The sequence below is a fragment of the Corvus brachyrhynchos genome, unplaced genomic scaffold (genome assembly GCF_000691975.1).
Source record: "Corvus brachyrhynchos isolate BGI_N302 unplaced genomic scaffold, ASM69197v1 scaffold32, whole genome shotgun sequence".
In the NCBI taxonomy this organism is placed as follows: Eukaryota; Metazoa; Chordata; class Aves; order Passeriformes; family Corvidae; genus Corvus; species Corvus brachyrhynchos.
Genome location: NW_008237919.1, coordinates 8,335,975 through 8,353,686, shown reverse-complemented (window position 1 = coordinate 8,353,686; position 17,712 = coordinate 8,335,975).

Below are 17,712 nucleotides of genomic sequence, written 5' to 3'. Positions count from 1 at the left end.
GTGGGAGGGACTCATGTTGCAGCAGGTCGAGCGGAACTGCTGCTTGTGAAAATTAAAACCACATTAGAGAAGTTCACAGAGAACTGTCTCTCATGGAAAGGACCGCATGACATAACAGAAGAGACTCCCTAAGTGAACTGAAGAAAGATTTTTAGAAGTGACAAACTGACTAAAAATCCCATGTTTTTGTCTCCTTCTGCAGTCAGTGGGAAAGAGGGAGGGGCTGGGAAGAAAGTAAGTGTTCTAGAGGCTTTAGTTCTCATTACCCTTTTAACTTTTAATTCTGTTAATAATAAATTTTCTTTATACTGTTTAAGTTTTGAACCTGTTTTGCTTTAAAGTGTTTTTCCCCTAATCCTATCTTAACTCATGAAGTTTTCTTTTTAATTTCCACTCCTCTGCTCAGCTAAAGCAGAGAAAAATAAGTGGAGAGTTTTTTGTGACTGCCTGGTGCTTAGCCAACATCGAACCCTGACAATATTTCATCTATTTTTTTCACAGCTTATTTACCTATCTCTCACCTGTAACTCTTTGTACTGAAGAGTCCAAATGCTTCTTACGTAAGCAAGATCTGTGTAATGTGGAACCTGGGAATCACTAAAGCTTCTCGCATGATTTCACTTCAGGTTTGCATTATAATACTGATAGTGATGATACCCAGTTTAAAGAGTGAAATCTAAATAGGAAAAAGACGAACACCCATTATTTAATAGATAATTTTAATTGCAGATTCTTCATCAGAGCAGTAGTTATAAGACCTAATATTAGGCTTGATCTATTCAGATTATATATAAAGACACCTAGATGAGAGCTGAATCCCTTAATCAGTGAATTTCCTTATTTCTTGGTTTTTCAAGTTGATTTGTTCTTTCTTGTAATAGGCAGCTGTCATAGCAGATGATCAGTGAACACTTGGACATTGAGAATACTGTTTTTCAAAATGTGAAGGTTCAAAAGAACACTATACATAATCCACTATTTTTGACTGAGGAAGTTACTCTCCATTATCTAAATCTGACAGGAGCCTGGCTGTATAGAGGATCATGTCTCCATGAAGAAATAATCAGGACCTAAATCCAGGTTTTTGTAGATCATAATGGTCTTGTATTATTACGTTTCCCTCAAAAGATTTGGCATTCTGAGTATTTGTAGTGACCTTCTTACAGTAAGTGTATTCTCAACCTCTATATTATGGTAACTGGGATTTGCAGTACTGCTAGACAGTGGAGTCTTGGATCACTTCAAGAAATTGGGAAATTCCGTATATAAAGTCCAACTACCTGATTTCAAAGTTGGTCACGCTTAACTATGCAAGGGAACAGAGCCTTTCATGTGGTCCCCTGAAATGAGCACTTTACCAAGACAAGGTACTGTTTTCCTCCTTAGGATAATGCAAGGTTTTATTTAATGTATTAAATTTATTTTCTGATCTCAGAAGCATGTGCATGTTTTCATAAAATATGGTTAGGAGATCACTAAGTGGAAAAACCACAAAGTACATTCCTTTCCTCTTAAAAAACTGTTATTTTGTGAAGATTTTTAAATGAAAAAAGCCACGTCACCCACTTTGGTTCTCATGTGAGGTATCTGCTGTGCTCTGCTTGCCAGTTTCTTTAGACTGAAAAGATTGTGGTACTAAAGGATACTACCTATTCAGGTACAGCCCTGATCCTAAGGTCATTATACATGAGGAGCAAATGAAAGGGAAAAAAGAGAGGGGCAGGATGAGGAGGAGAAAGAGCATTTGCACTGAACTAACTGCATGATACAAAAGAAAATAGAACTGTTTTTTTCCTATTTTTCTAAACTGAGAAAAATATTTCATAGCAATAACCTCTGCAATTTTCAACTCAAACATTTTTAACATATTTCATGTTATTTTTCTAGTATGCAATCAATGCTAAATGCTTAGAAGTTTTTTATGTCTAGTTAAAACTTACTCTTTCCAATTTCCTCTGGATATTATGTGTTTTACAAGGATGCTTTTCTTTAAAAGGTATTCACCTTCAGTGACTTTTTGTTGATTTCTACACTGAAATGGTTTGACAAATTCAATACCATGTGGGTCTTAAGTCTCCAGGGAGGTGACATATCTCAAGTCAATATTATGTAGGCTAAACATTTACACAATTGACCAAAATTATTCCTTTAGTCCCATTATGGCATCTCAAAAACCCTTTACTGCCTATCCATCTACACAGTGGGTCAAAGCACCTCTGAAGCCAGTGTTGTTAACTGAGTCAATAATTACTATTTTAAAAAGTCATTAATTAAAAGCTATCTGAGCTTTCAAGGCAATTGGATTTTATCCCTTGTATGCAAGTTCTTCAGGAGACTTTGAGCAGCACAATGCCTCATAATAGTTAACAGTACTGAACTTGATTCACTGCTATAGAAAGCTGTGTGGTGCTCTGAGTAAGAACTAACCCAATCCTTGAACAAGCCTGATGATGTTTTTATCAGTGGTTAGTGATTCATGCAACTACTGAACTGAGTGTTATAAAGACCATCTTTAATATCTTTGCTTAAACATAAGCTGACCAATGTACATTAAGTGTATGACATTTGATGGACAACTGGAGTCCTCTCCTTGTAAAAGATGAGAAAAATCAAGAATGATCCAAAACTGACATGAATGCAGTTTAGCTTATCTTATTGTTTTAGAGCATTATTTCCTTGAACTAGAATTCCTGTATTATAATAGATTATATAATTACTCTGTGAGGTCATCACTGACATAAATATTTATTTTATAGTTAGTATTGATACCGTGTTCATTGACAGAAAAACTGAAATGAACAGGGTGAAATAGTTTACAGAAATTATGGAATTTATAATATATTTGTGAACTACATTGTGGAACTTAAAATCATCCATGCCCCAAGGTATGCTCCTCTTACAGTTTTCCAAGGATTCAGTACTTTGAAACATTAGAGTTAGAATTGCGCAGCTTAAAATCATGAATCTTGTGCATATGCAGACTTTTTTGTTTTTTTTTTCTTGACTGAAACATATTTTTTTATTAAGTTTTTATATATTGTACAAATTTGTAAAGAAAGTTCCTTTTTAAACAGCATTTTTTAACATCTTTCTTCCTTTAGGTCCAAGGTTCGGGGTGCTGTCATTTCATTTGGGGACAGTATTAAGCATACTTAAATTAGAAATATGGTTTGCTCTAGAAAAAAATCTAGAAATGAAAAATATTGAATTTTCTTTCTGTAGCTATTTGTCATACATGTAAAGTGTGAACAGGTTTGACTTCATTAGCATAAGCAGGGTGTGAGAAGTATTATGCATTGTTTCTGGTGAACTATTGCTTTCAGTATTTTTCCACACTAAGGGAAAAAACCTGTTATTCTTTTTTCATCAGAAACAATGATTAAATATGTATGGAGATGTCAAAAAAAGATATGAAAAGTGTGTGACATCACAAAGCTTTACTTCTTCTGTTCTATAATACAGTATGAGATTTTTTTTTTTGACAGTTCACAAATTATATATATGTAGTTCAGTAAAGAAATTCCTAAGTTCTAATAGCACATACAGCTGTAATGTATTCACTTGTAAAAAGGGGAATATAATGCTGAATTTGTAACCCAGTCCCACAAAGGAAAGGAGATCCTTGCTATCCCTCTGAACTCTAGTAGTATTATGAGGTGTTGAATGCTGCATGCATCTATTTTGTTAGTTTTTATAATGGGATAACTCATGTTAATATAACTAGGCATAAACACAGCTATCTACAATATTGAGGGCTCAATTTAATTTATTATGTTTAAGCAGTGGACATCATCTCCAGGTCTGTATAGGGAACATATTTTCTAAACTTTTTTGCAGAAAACCAAAAAGATATGAACAGAGAAATCAGTTTAGAGTCACTCAAACAAATAAAAGTAAACCCCAATGATATAAAAAGTGTCTTGTAGAGTAGCTACTGTTCTCTTTCTTCCTCAGTGCTCTTCATCTGAATGTTTCATCTCACCATTTTGTTTAACCCCCTGTTAGGGTTGTTTTAACATATAATCAGCTTTCTTTGCTTTCACCTTAAGCAATTTGTAGCTTCTCAGTTTGAAGTAGCATTTTTTAAGACTTCCATTTTGAGTTTCAGAAGTTCCTAAAATTGTTATTACTTAAGAAATATTGGCAAACAACAGCTTTCAAACTTCTCCAATCCTTCTGTCCTGTCACATCCTTTCAAACAAAACCACTTGGAAGATCATCCCAGAGCACAGGACTGCACCCAGACAGTTCTTGAATATCTCCAGCGAGGGAGACTCCACAACTCCTCAGAGTAATCTGTTCCAGTGCATGGTCACCTGCACAGTAAAGAATTTCTTCCTCATGTTCAGGTGGAACTCCCTGTGTGTCAGTCTCTGCCCATTGCCTCTTGTCCTGTTGCTTGGCATCACCAAGAAGAGCCTGGATTCATTCTCTTGGCACCCTCCCTTCAGATACTTAAAAGACATTGATGAGGTCCCCCCTCAGTCATTGCTTTTTGAGGCTGAACAGGTCCAGCTCTTCATCCTATCTTTGTAAGAGAGATGCTCCACATATCAAAAGTCACATAATATACTGGAGCATTTTAAAACCAAGAAAAGTCCTGTCAGAATCATACCTATTGAAAAAATTTTGTTCTGAGAAGCTGTGTTGAGTTTCTGGCAATTAACCACTCCTCTCTTTCTTTCTTGCACACTGATTTTTGGTGTCTGAGGTTATGCTGAGGTTTCATATACTTCTGCCTGTGCATATCTTGAAAGAACTGCGAAGATATTTCAAGTAACCAATACCAACAAATCAACTAATATAGAATCCTGCAATCATGAAGAATATCTTCTAAAATCTTATTGGTATACATGCTAATTCACTTTTTATGGTGGCTTCAAAATCATATTTGGAGCACAATTACCACTACAGCTCCTATTTCTTTTTATGCTCAAAGTTGCAGTTGATTTATGTGATTTCCATATTTAGCATACCAATAGAGCTGAAATTCAAGTTTTTAGGATTTTTTTCTCAATTAAATAAATTATTTTCTCAATTATCAATTATATAGTTCAAGATAAAAATGAGAACTGTGCTAGATTTTATGCTAATTTAGTTTAATTCATCTGACCTACTTGTTATTATCTACTTGAAGTCAGAGACATTATAAAGGGCTGTTTGAGGAGGGGATAGTAGGAAATTTAAACAGGCAGATATTCAGTACTTCCAGTGTGAATATTAGATCCTTAGAAAAAATCAGTGGGTAGATTAAACATGAAAAGAACTGCTCTAGCTAATTTTTTCCCCTGTGTCCAGAGCACAGACCCCAGTCTTCCTTTTGACAACCCCTGCAAAATCCTCAGCACACCAAACCCAGGATGAATAAAGTTTTTGCTGTAGATGAGGAAGCTACAGGACAGACAGCAGCTTCCCAAGGAAATGCACTGATTGCAGTAGAAGCATGCAGCAAGTGTAGCACTAAGACAGTTTGAGTTTGAGTTGGCCTTAATAACTAGCTTTGAAACAGCTATAATGAGCAGTGGGCAAGCCTCAGAATGTGGGTTTGGGGTTTCACCCTTTATTTGTGCATGTTTTTCCTGTTGAGTAAAGTGTCCTCTGATACCCGTTCCTTTGTGTGCAGAATCCCAAACCACAGAGGCTCAGGAGTTCTGTTGTCATGCCTCTGCCCAGTTATGCCCTGCTCTTGATGGTGCTGTGATGCCTTTCAGGGAGTAGGACTCTCAGCAGCAAGACCACGATTGTGTGTGCACATATGTAACAGAATAGATATTTAAGAGAACAGTGTTGCATGAACAAGAAAGATCTTTGCAATATATGGCAATATTCAAGGTATTATTTTTTTAAGTCAAGATAATACTATCAAGAGGCGCATACTTAGTTAGAAATGCTGGAGAACGGAAAGAAAAGGTAATTATTTTGTCAGAAACCTTGAAACTTTCTCCTTGATGCCCTTGTAATACTGAGCACAAAATATGATAAGTCTAAAAATTAAATTTCCTTTTTTTTGCTGATACATTGTTGGCGTCTGTTTGAAGTAGAAGTATTTAGGAATCCAGAAATGAAATAAAATGATTTCTTAAAGACTGCACTGAAATGTGCTTATGCACAATAATGACTTTGAGCTATAATTTGTATTTAATGATCTTTAAGTGAGTTCTAGTATAGATGGACCTGGGCCATTGGTTATGATTGGTCCAGAGCAATCTTTAGCTTGTAGAGTTGTGGCTCAATGCAGGGTCAAATGATACCATGTTGAAACTGCAAAATGGAAAAAAAAAGCACATGGTAACCAGTCTTTGACTGACATTATGCACAGCAAGATAATTTGCACAGCTCCAGAGGTCTTGACCTATGAAAGAATGAATTTGTAATACTTTAGTTGCTGATCTAGTACCAAAATAATAGCTCTCCTTAAGAGGACAAGTAATCATACCCGATTAATCCTGAACACTTATGTAAAAAATTTGCTGGCTATTAGAAGATTTATGTCATCAAGTACTGAAACCTAAAGAAGTAGACTTAATGAAAAGACCTTGCATTTGTTGAGATATTCCTCCTGTCTTCTAAAACTGTTGGGGGAACACTAACCCAATCGTGATACAGACTTTTGATGGGTCAAGACTTCTTGAAAAACCTCAATGTTTCGAGCCTCCAGAAACATCTCTAAAAATAAATTAAATCCTTGAAATTTAAACTCTAGCAATTTAAGGGAAATACTCACTACCGACTGATTCAGAGACATGAAGAAATTACATTCTTCCATGTACAAGTTAAAAGCAAAGTGTTTGAAAACTATAAAGAAAAACTTCCAGTTTTTCTAGTAAAAGCGTCTTAAAAAAAAAAATTGGGGAAGAAATCTATATGGATGAGAACTGAAACTGAGTGACAATCTATCTTCACTTTTCCTTTTTTAGGAGTTTGGAGATAAAATAATAATTTAAAAAAATATCAGGAAATGTTGACTTTCTATTTCCATAAAGAAATAAAATTAGTAAGTAAATTTGTCTTAGTCGGACTAATACTATTGAACATGTCAAACATGAGGGTGAAGGTAAGTACAAAGATGACAGGCCAGAGGTTAAAGATGTAGGGAAGTTAGAGCCGTAGGATAAAATTACTACTTTTGTTTCAGTACAGTTACTGTCTTTGAGCATGAGAGTGAAAGCAGAGCTAATGGGAACGAAGGACAGAAAAAAGTGAGTAGCACATGAAAAAGCAAAGCTCTGAGAGCTTGACACAAGAAGAACTGAGGATCTGGCTCAAACAGTGAATCAAATTGTAGGTCAGTCAGAATTTTTAACAAATCTATGAGCTTGTGAATAACTTTTGTTAACAAAGGCTCTCTAATAACACTGCATTTGCTGGAAAAGGAAGCTAGAGTGACTCAGCAGTTCATTTTCGAAAGATATTGTGTGTTTTTTAGGAAATCTTTCTCAGGAAAGTAAATTAATGACATGGATGTGAAAAGAAAGCATAGAACAACTAAGCATGGCTCATCAAAGACAACTCATGTCTGAATAATAGATTATCCTTCTTTGATCAAAATAAATAGTTCCTTACATAAAGGGAAGTAGTAAATCTGTTTGCCACAAAATGTTTGATCTGTGTCTTCACTGGAAAATGTTAGTCAAATTAGAATAGGAACTCAGTATAATACATGGTAGAGACGAAAAAGCAGCACAAGCTGTGACAAAAGGTGAAATTTCAGGCTTAAAAGAAGTTGCCAGGGACTACTTTAAGGATTGGTCTTTGGATCAATTTTGATCAATATTTTCACAATTGTACTAAAATTAAAAGTGTTATTAAGTTTTCTGATTTAGAAACATTTGGTTCATTGTCAATATAAATCAATTTTTAGCTAGGAATAAAAAGAGTAATGCTAGCAAAAGGCAAAAGAAAAAAATAAATTACCAAGGGCCTGATACTTACTCATGAGTTTAAGCTAGTATTAGTGAAGTCAAGTGAAAGGTAATGTCCAAACACATAACTCTAACCTTGCAGTGGGTGCAATTCTAGCTGCAGTGTGCTTTAACTACCTCATTATTTCATAGCAGGATCTTACCATTCCCTAGGGCGCCCTCTTTTTGCTTGTGTTGAGCATCTTTATGCCTGCTTTGTGACAGAAGCACCATTAAGTAAACATGCAGTAATTCCTTTACTGAAACACTTCTACCTCATATGTGTTATGACTCACTGCTAAAAGCAATTTACATAAATAGTAAACTGGCTTATTTATTTATTTAATATGAAGCGTAGAAACCATGCAGGGAACAGGGCCTGGATTAATTTCCCAGGGAATGCTGCTTTGTATCATGTCATGTTCTTACTTTCCTTATGTACCTGCTTTTCCTCTGTGACTCAGAGAGCTGTGAACTCTGCTGCACAGCTCTACAGAACTGCTGGATACTAGGTTAAGTCCCATTATAATCTTAGTGGCAAGGGCATTCTCCTGGGAGAGGAACAGTGGATATCAGAGTTTGCTCAGCAGGAGCAAGACAATGCACCCAGGCCCCTCTCTTCACTCTAGGAATAGTGAGCACCATCGTACCCTTCTCACAAAGCTATGCTTCAGCTGACTGAATGTCACTTAGTTCTTTAGAAAAACATTATAAGCATCATTCCTAGGAAGAGATTCCAGGTCAAAGGTTTATAGCTGGATAACACCACCTCCCAACACCCCTGCATGAGGACCCTCAGATTTAAAAAAACACCCCTTTGTTCAGCAGTTCTTACTTGTGTCCTGGACCTTGGACTTTGGATCTCATTTTAATCTATTTATCAACTCCCTGGTCTTAACTAAGGAAACTAACCATTTAACCAGGAGCTGTGGCTCACTGCAGGGTGTTTTCAGATGCCTCAGTCTTGGATCTAGTCTTTTTGGAAGATTAACAGGTTTGGAAAATGGCAGGGAAGAATATCTGGATATTATTGATTGGTAAATGTGGTATTGAACCACTAACATGATATAAAAATATAAATGTAGTTTGAAGTATTAGTATTACATGGTATTTCTGGTAGAGAAAGTAGTATAGGAACAATAATGCATTTTTACATTGCATTGATAGTATTGCATTCAAGGCTGGTACAATTGTCATGTTTCAAAAAGTTTTAAGATGGAGCTTCACCATTAAGTGAAAATCTCTCTGTGCATGCTTATCTCTCATCCCAGTGACAGAACAGAGAAGCTATTTTCTACAATTCCCTAAAACATGTTTCAAACAGGTGGTCAGAATCATTTATCTGTCTCACTTGCTTGGGTAATGCAGCAATGCCCTCATTCTCATTAAAGTAATTTTGATGTTCATTGTAAGCTTGACAATTATTTGGGAAGTAGAGCCCTTCTGGGAAACGGGTTTAAATGTGTCCTCCTAGAACCAAAACTTCCCTGGTTCCCAGGAGCTGTTCTAAGAACTAGGTGATTATGTAGTCATGTGTGGGGGCAGTGACACTTCATTGTCAAGTGAAAGAAAGATACTGTATTACAGATGGACTTGATGATCTTGAAGGCCATTTCCAACACAGGGGATTCTGATTCTAAATTATTTCTTGGTTCTAACACTAAAAAAACTGCAAAAACACAGAGGAAAAATAAAGTTCAATATCGCCATCATGAAATTCAGACTAAGCCAAAGTTTTTATATTTTTTGTATTTTTAGTTTTGAGAGTAAAATAACATTTTTATAATAAAAACATAAGGTTTTCAGTACTTGGAACATTATAGACACATCAGTGCAACTAATAGAATGAAACTAACTGAGAATTTCTAAATTAGAGAAAAGTAGATGGAATTTGCTTAATTAATCTACAAAGTTTTAATTAACCTCTCCAGTGGCCCAATTATAGTTCAGGAGATATCAGAAGATATCCTTGAAATAAAAAAGTAAATTACTTTAAGTTGCATATCAGTTGATTCCATGAACTAATTAGTTTTATTCCTGGTATAACAATCTAAATTAGAAACATCAAATATGTGGGGGAAGAAAGAATAATCAAAATATTCTGAAAGTAGCTTTGACTAAAAGAAAATATCACAAGTTTCTCCAGCAGGATAGAGGCACATTAAAGACTGTTAGAAAGAGATTATTTTAGGAAGGTACTTACAAGAGAATAACAGTAAAGTCCACTATATTTGGAAATGAATCAGCATTTTACCTATTCCCATGCTGAGTAGATGATGTCAATGTTTTGTAGCTACCAGACATTTTTAAACTTTGATTTTTCAAAGTATAAGACAGTTCTAACAATGTTTCTGAACTCTGGCCTTGTGGTCAAACTCTCTTCAGTTTGCTGCTGCAGGCTGAAATAACTCCAGTGGATTTATTTTGGATGTACTTTTGAGAAGGTGAGCATTTCTAACCCTGAGGTGTCAGGTAGCCTGATATGTTTATTTCTGAAAAAGTTTTGCTCTCTCCCACTTCTTTCCTTTCGGATGTAATAATTGTAGGTTTTGGTCATTAAATTTGTTATGAATCTAGTTTATGTGGTTGGAAAAATGTCCTTTGGTATGCAGTCAGTTGAAACTCTATGAATGGAGGTTCAGGAAAACCTTCTGCATTAAATGTTTATTTCAAAATAGGCTACAGCTCTGCAAAACTGGAATCCCGGTCCCAGCAGCCTACTTACACAAAATCTACCACAGAAATGATATGTCAAGCATCCTTACAGTGAGATCGTAACAGATACTAGTAATAGAACTAAGGTAAAAGAAAAAAAAATTTTTGGAACTGGATGCAAGCTGTTTGTAGGTCTTCTGGGTGCTCAAAACAATTGAAAATTTTATTGCTATTATGTTCCTATATTTGGGTCTAGGAGGTTGACTTAAAATTTTAGTTTTTACAAATAAGTTATAGACTGGATTTCTTCATGCTAGAAAAGCATCAATAAATAGAAAAGTGTCAGGAACTACAGAAAGAGGAAAGCAGTTATGCAGAAGTAGGAAGCAGACTTATTCTGAGATGAAAGATTTTACATCATTTTTTTATGTTCTGGAAGATTTTTTAGTGTTGGATCTGATGAATTCTGTCTCAAAAGGACTGAGAAATGCAAGTTCATCGGAAATGAAATATTTTATGAGGTCAGGAAGATTTAAAAAATATTTGTAACAAAATGAAATAATTTATTTTTTTTTTAATGAGAAATAACAGTTTCTGCATTTACTTCTGAAAAACTCAGTCCAACTCAGGACAGCTGGAAAAAAAATTTCTGGTTTCTTTTAAGAAAAGATGGTCCCCACAAACTGAAACTTCATAGTGCTATATAAAGGTATTAGTCGGAAGAAAGTATAATCTGGGAATTAACACAGGAGGAAGTAGGAGCTTTGTGCATCAGCAATGTGGAAAGGCAAAGGCACCATAGGCCAGGCTGGCCCTGACCAGGCCACTGGGGGCCCCACCTCTCCCACTTCTCATAGTCCTGGGGACCTTCTTCAGCTCAGCTCTGACCACCGACCCTGTCTTACGGTAGATGAGCTGGGGTGTCCTCTCTGGGAGGGGCTCACAGAGGGATGCTCTCTCCAGCCTGTTCTGTGTTCTCCTGGCTGGACCCCAGTCCTGGTTTGTCCCTCACCCTGCCTGGGGCTATTCATGGATGTTAGTAGACCCTGGTTCTCTCTACCATGCTCAGTCCCCATGGGACAGAAACTCTTGGCAAGGGCATGGCTGGCATCAGGGTTGCTCCCAGCTCCAGGTTTCCCTGAGCCAAGGGAGCAGCTGGCCCTCATGATGTCTTGGTTGTGACCGATCTGTGGATGAATTCTGGTGTCCAGGACAGAAAGAGGAATTTTAAAAAACTGTGATATATGAAAGCAGACATGCAAAGTGTTGGAATTTGGGTCATGAAGTGTAAAGGCCTGTGCAGCAGCCAAGGACTCTGCCGAGAGGCTGAAAATAGCAGAGCAGGTTCTGCACTTGGAAAAAAGATCAGCAGTATGCTCATTAATTGGTTATTAACTTCTTCATAGCTGTAGAAAATCCTTTCTGGTAGACCTGGTGAAATTCTATAAGTTAAGCTAAATTCTATTATTTAGCATCTGAGTTTTGCTTTGCCTTGTGACAGACTATCAGCTGCTGGTCCCAAGGGTGCCAGCTGTGGCATGTGCATGCATTTCTTGAGAGACAGCTGTAGGGTTGTGAGATCCTCAGTCGAGCGCAAAGGCAGTATGATTCTATCAGAGACCATCCAACAAAAAATATTGGAATTTCCTATAAACAGTTAGCAGAAATTTATGGCACCAACTTCCTCGCATTAAAGACTTCTCAATATGGTAATATCTGTTCAGAAAAGATCACAGTGAAAACATTATCTGTCCAGTCAACAGATGTATAGTCTTACACCTCCTACTATAAATGTAATTGTTTATGTAATATTTCTATCAGAAAATTAGAATCAAATTACAAGTATTTGTGTTAGCTAGTGTAGAAAGGAAGAATAAAGGCAGTATAAAAATATTTTGGACAGTTACTAGGGTATTATGACCTTTGTGTAAGTTGATCTAACAGACCTAGTAAGATGTTACTTTTTAGAATCATAGAGTATCCTGAGTAGGAAGGAACAATCAGGATCCCCAAGTCCCTGTGCAGAACACTCCAAGAATCACACCAAGATGATAATTTGGACTAAATTATCATATATTAAGAAATTTAAAATAGTTCTGATAAAAGAGTATCACATGAGAATAGCATACAAGGTAAGAGAATGAAAGTGTGAAACAGTCTTTCAGCTGAGATCTTTTAAGATCTGCAAAGATGGTCCTGCACTTAGATTTCCATCCATGCAACCTTCATTGCGGTGTTAATTCAGGACTATGCGTCATATCAGCTAGTAGAAAGTTGTGGGTTTTTTTCCTAGAGCTATAAATCCAAATAATATAAATCTGTTTTATAAGTTTATTGTATACCACATGGTAATGGTGCCATAGATTTTAATTGAATCTGTTACATGCTAGTATTATTAGATTAATGGAGTGGCCTCGGGTATCTTTAAAAGGATGACATCATTAGTCAATGCCTTGTTCATCAAGATGCAGCCAGTGAATGTTAAGGACACAAGCTTTTGGCAAATAGAGTTGTCCAAAGTTGTGCTGAAACTCAGCTATTCTATGTTAAATATGTTTCTCCAAGCTTCATGATGTGTGTGTTTCAAAACTGGACTCTGTCAAGAGATGCAGAAAATTTCTTGTCAAATACCTACCAGAAGGCTTCCTCTGAACTTGCCAAGGATTAGAAAACACTAATGAAACGCCAGCATCACTAAAATAATGTTATTATCCAAGGATTATACACTTTTCTTTTTACAATATAAAACCAATTTTAATTGCAGTACAATTTATACAGTACATCCATAAAGCAGTAAACAAAGAATTAATTTGTGTTCTTTCTGCACTTATCAGTCATTGACTAATTAGTTTCTCTCTCAGGTTCTGAGTGGCTCTTAGAAAGAAGAATCTCTTGAGGATACAAAGGTTAATTTTGAAGTGATTACAAATATTCAGCTAACATTATAATTAATAGCCGTACTTAAAGCACAGCAGTCATCTCCCATCCCTGTAAGGAGCATTTGCTAATTAGAGAGTCTATTGGAATTTTTCAGGATATTTAACTTTTCACTCTTCAATCAAGTGAGCTCATGAAGCTGGGAGAAATGTTAAACCACTTCAAATTCTTAACCATCTAAACAAATAAATTTTATGTACTTAATTTTATCCCAATAACTCCTCAAACACTTTATAAAATACTGGGCAGATATTACATTACATACATACATACATACATACATACATATAAATCTTCCATGGATTCACAAACATTTTTATACTATTAACAAGTAAAACCAAAATTACTTCTAGGCCTACAGATTGCACAGAGTAATTTATCCACCAGAGAAATTAATTTCTGTCCTGGTTTGAGGTGGTATAAAGTTAAATTTCTTCACAGTTGTTATTATGGGGCTCTGTTTTGGGTTTGTGCTGAAAACAGTGTTGATAACACAGAGATGTTTCTTACTGCTGAGCAGTGTTTCCAGGGGCCCAAGGTCTTTCCTTCTCCTCCCTCCACCCCAGCAGCAAGGAGACTGAGGATGCACAGGGGGCTGGGAAGAGACACAGCCATGACAGCTGACCCCAACCGACCACAGGGATATCCCAGACCATGCGGAGTTATGCTCAGCAATAAAAGCTGGGGGGAAGGAGAAAGAACGGTGTGACAGTTGGAGCGATGGCGTCATTGCATGTGATGGAGCCACCTGCCTGCTCATGAAAAGTGGTGAAACAATTCCTTGGTTTTCTTTCCTGGCATGTGTAACTTTTGCTTTTCCTGTTAAGTTGTCTTTATCCCAACCCATGAGTTTCCTCAGTTTTACCCTTTGGATTCTCTCCCCCATTTGACTGGGAGTGAGTGGCTGGGTGGTGGTTAGATTCTCACTGGGTTTAAACCATGAAATTTTCCTACTAGCAACAGAAATGAGTATGAAGTAAAACTAATTGTGATATTAGGTGTAGCAAAACATAAAATATACTCAATATTTCAAAATGGAAAATTTTATATCCAGGTAAAATGAGTTGAAGAAATAAGGAAATCAGCTTATTTATTGTATCCCATAAAATTGCTATGGGAATTTCTGACCATGGTCAGGTTAGGATACAACATATCCTATTCAAATCTGGCATAGTTGTATTGAAGCTAGACCACAATTAAAATGGAAAATATCTTTCTTTCTTTATGACATGCGGAAGTCTTGTGAATGAATGCAGGTAGCTCCAAATTTGAACTCTGCTCTGAGAGCTGTGAGTAATTCAGCTTTAGGTGATCAAGTCTCTGGCAAAAAAAAGCGTTCCAAACTTTCGTTCCAAATTCTCGAAAAAGAAAAACTTTTAACACCAACATCTTTCTGGTGATTGTTAGTCCACATTCCTTAATGAAGAGGGGCTTATGATGCACCTGTTTGGATTGACAGACATATTTCAGTAAAGCACACAGCAGATGCAGCCATAATTTGTAGGTAGTTTCTTAACAACATGTTTTTTGCAGAGAACTTGGTTTATCCCTGTCCACCACCACTCCCCACAGACTGTCTTTATTAAAAATACACAGTTATTTGTATTTACATGTCATCATTTCAATAACTAGTTCAAACTGTTTTATTATTTTTTGTTGTCTGGAAAAAAACCATAAAAGGAGTGAGTGTCAAAGGTTGTTTGCAATGGTCTTTTTTGCACGTTTTATGTCCTTGGCAGAGTAGGAAATGGGCATGAAATGTGTGCATGCTTGACTAATACCAGTCTTATCAGAACCTTTGTGTGGAAAGGTCTTTTTCTGATTAATAGTAAATCAATTTGAAAAGGTAATAATCTTTTTTAATGTCAAATAGAATGACAAACTTGAAATACATATTTTTTTGTAATATTTTAAAGTTCAACCAGAAACTCCAGTAGAGGAAGGGCTGCTCAAAGCATAATTTCTGACATTAATTTTTGTTATGTTTTTTCTGGACTCATAAAATATATCTAGTCTTGTTTTTAATAAGTGTTTTTTTAAAAAGTAATAAATTCTGAGAACTGAGTAAAAATTTACATAATATCAAAGCTGAATTTAAAACTGCTACTTAGATAAATGATGGTGTTTGTATACTGATTATTTTGTATGTTGCATGCATATGGAAGACATCTGCTGGAAACTGACCTTTTTTGTAAACCCTGTATTATATTATGCCTCTAAAACTTACTGCATTGTTAATAGCTAAAAAATAATAAAAACAATTGTTATTTCCATGGGGAATTAATAGTTTGTGTCAGGAGTGAAGTACATCATGGCATTATAACTACTGAAATATCTCTTTTATTAGTTTGAAATTGCAATGTCTGGTGTCTTTTTTCCTGAAGTGTAGGACCTACTCTGAAGCATGGGAAATCGATATCCTTTAATTGGTCTTTAGCTTTGAAGTAACACAAGAAGGAAACTACTACTCAAAAGAAGACCAAATATCAGACTCTTCATTGCACTGCTTCTATGGGACAGAAGATGTATTTGGTGTGTTTGTAGTAGTACTTACTAGATCATCCTATTTTGAATCCTTCACTAATATAAATATTTTTCTGCATATAGACAGCAAAATTTAGTCTAGAACACTACTGTCCCAATCACAGGAATTAAGAGATTTGTGCTAATGTTTTAGGAAAAGGTAGAAACTTACCTGAGCAGAGCTGTATGGCTAGGTGGGAAACAAATGGATTTAAGATACTTCAAGCAGCAAGTCAAAAACTGTGATTAAAAAATTCTGATTTAATTGCCTCTTACACTTCTACAGCACAGAACGGCTTGGGTCCCCAAATGTCCAGCCAATAGCTAATGCCTGGCAATACCCAGAAAATCAACAAAGCAGGAACTACCTGTGTAGAGATCCTGCCCAAGAGATACCAGTGACTATGGATGGTGTAAGTAAGATTGCCTTGTCACATGAAGAAGCAAAATTTTTGTAATTACTTTATTTTTTTGATTTTTATTTGTATTTGTTTTTGATTTGTATTTGTATTTATTTATATTTGTTAGTCACTTTAAATCCGGGCATATTATTTTATCCAGTGTGCTGTTGCTCTATAATTTCAGTTCTATTTTGCTTTTAATGGTTTGCAGCAATTGATTTATTGAAGATCACAGAAATGAAGTAGTCAAGGTTAGCAATATTTTTTTGAGGAGACATGGTTCAGAGCTCTAAGGCCAAGATGAGACAATTTTCAGAGTGGTTGGGAAGAGGAACAGGAATTGTTAGCTTTGAAGCAAAATAGGGGAAAATACTCTGCTGCAGAAGCTGATAATGTGTTTATTTGGCCAGATTGCTGTATATATTTATGGAGCCCACAAGCAATATGATAACATGTTCCAATGAAGCATTTGGAGCACCTAGAGTAATTATGTCATATAGAATATGAAAAATAAGCAAGATGACTTTTCAAAATTTAACACAATCTCCGTAGGTTCAAATGTCACACCAGAGGACTAAGAGTACAGTGTTAGGCTGTATTGGGCTGACAGTAACAGCTACCATGACGTGCTAAGGGAAAGTTCGAGTGTAGTTAAGGCAGAAAATAAATTGTACCGAGAGACTTTGCTTATTCCTATGGTGATTCTGTAACAAAAAATGCATGATGCAAACTCTACATTTTAAATCCCTTGAATGCTTACTTATTGGAAAAACAGGTCAGTTAGTGAGCAAGAGTGGACATGAGTCTCGATTTACTTTTTTGTTGTGCACCGTACATGTGTCTAGAATTGCTTCATGCAGCTTTTGGGGAATCAGAAGTGTAACACCTGAGTAGGAGTGCAAAAGCACATAAAACCAAGGGAGAAAATTTAATACGGAAATGGAAAATTACAGGAAATTGTTTATATGAAATACTTAAAAACATAAGAGAACAAGTTAAATAGAGAGCTGAGAAGGTAAAATATTCACAGAAAGTATCTTCAAAAATTCTACTTTATAGATATGGTGAAAATATAAAGTGATCATTAGACTCTCAGAGGAACAAAAGTGTTTACTGGGTTAACAGCAGAGCCAAAATATTTTACTTCTAGTGAAAAGTGGAAATCTTGTCTAATTCAAAAGAGCACAAATTTTGACATGTTAAAGAAAAAGTATTTTGCCAAATCAAGACATATTTTGAGCTGCATCTAAAAATTTTAAGTGTAAAAATAATTTTAAATTATTTTAAATGATTGG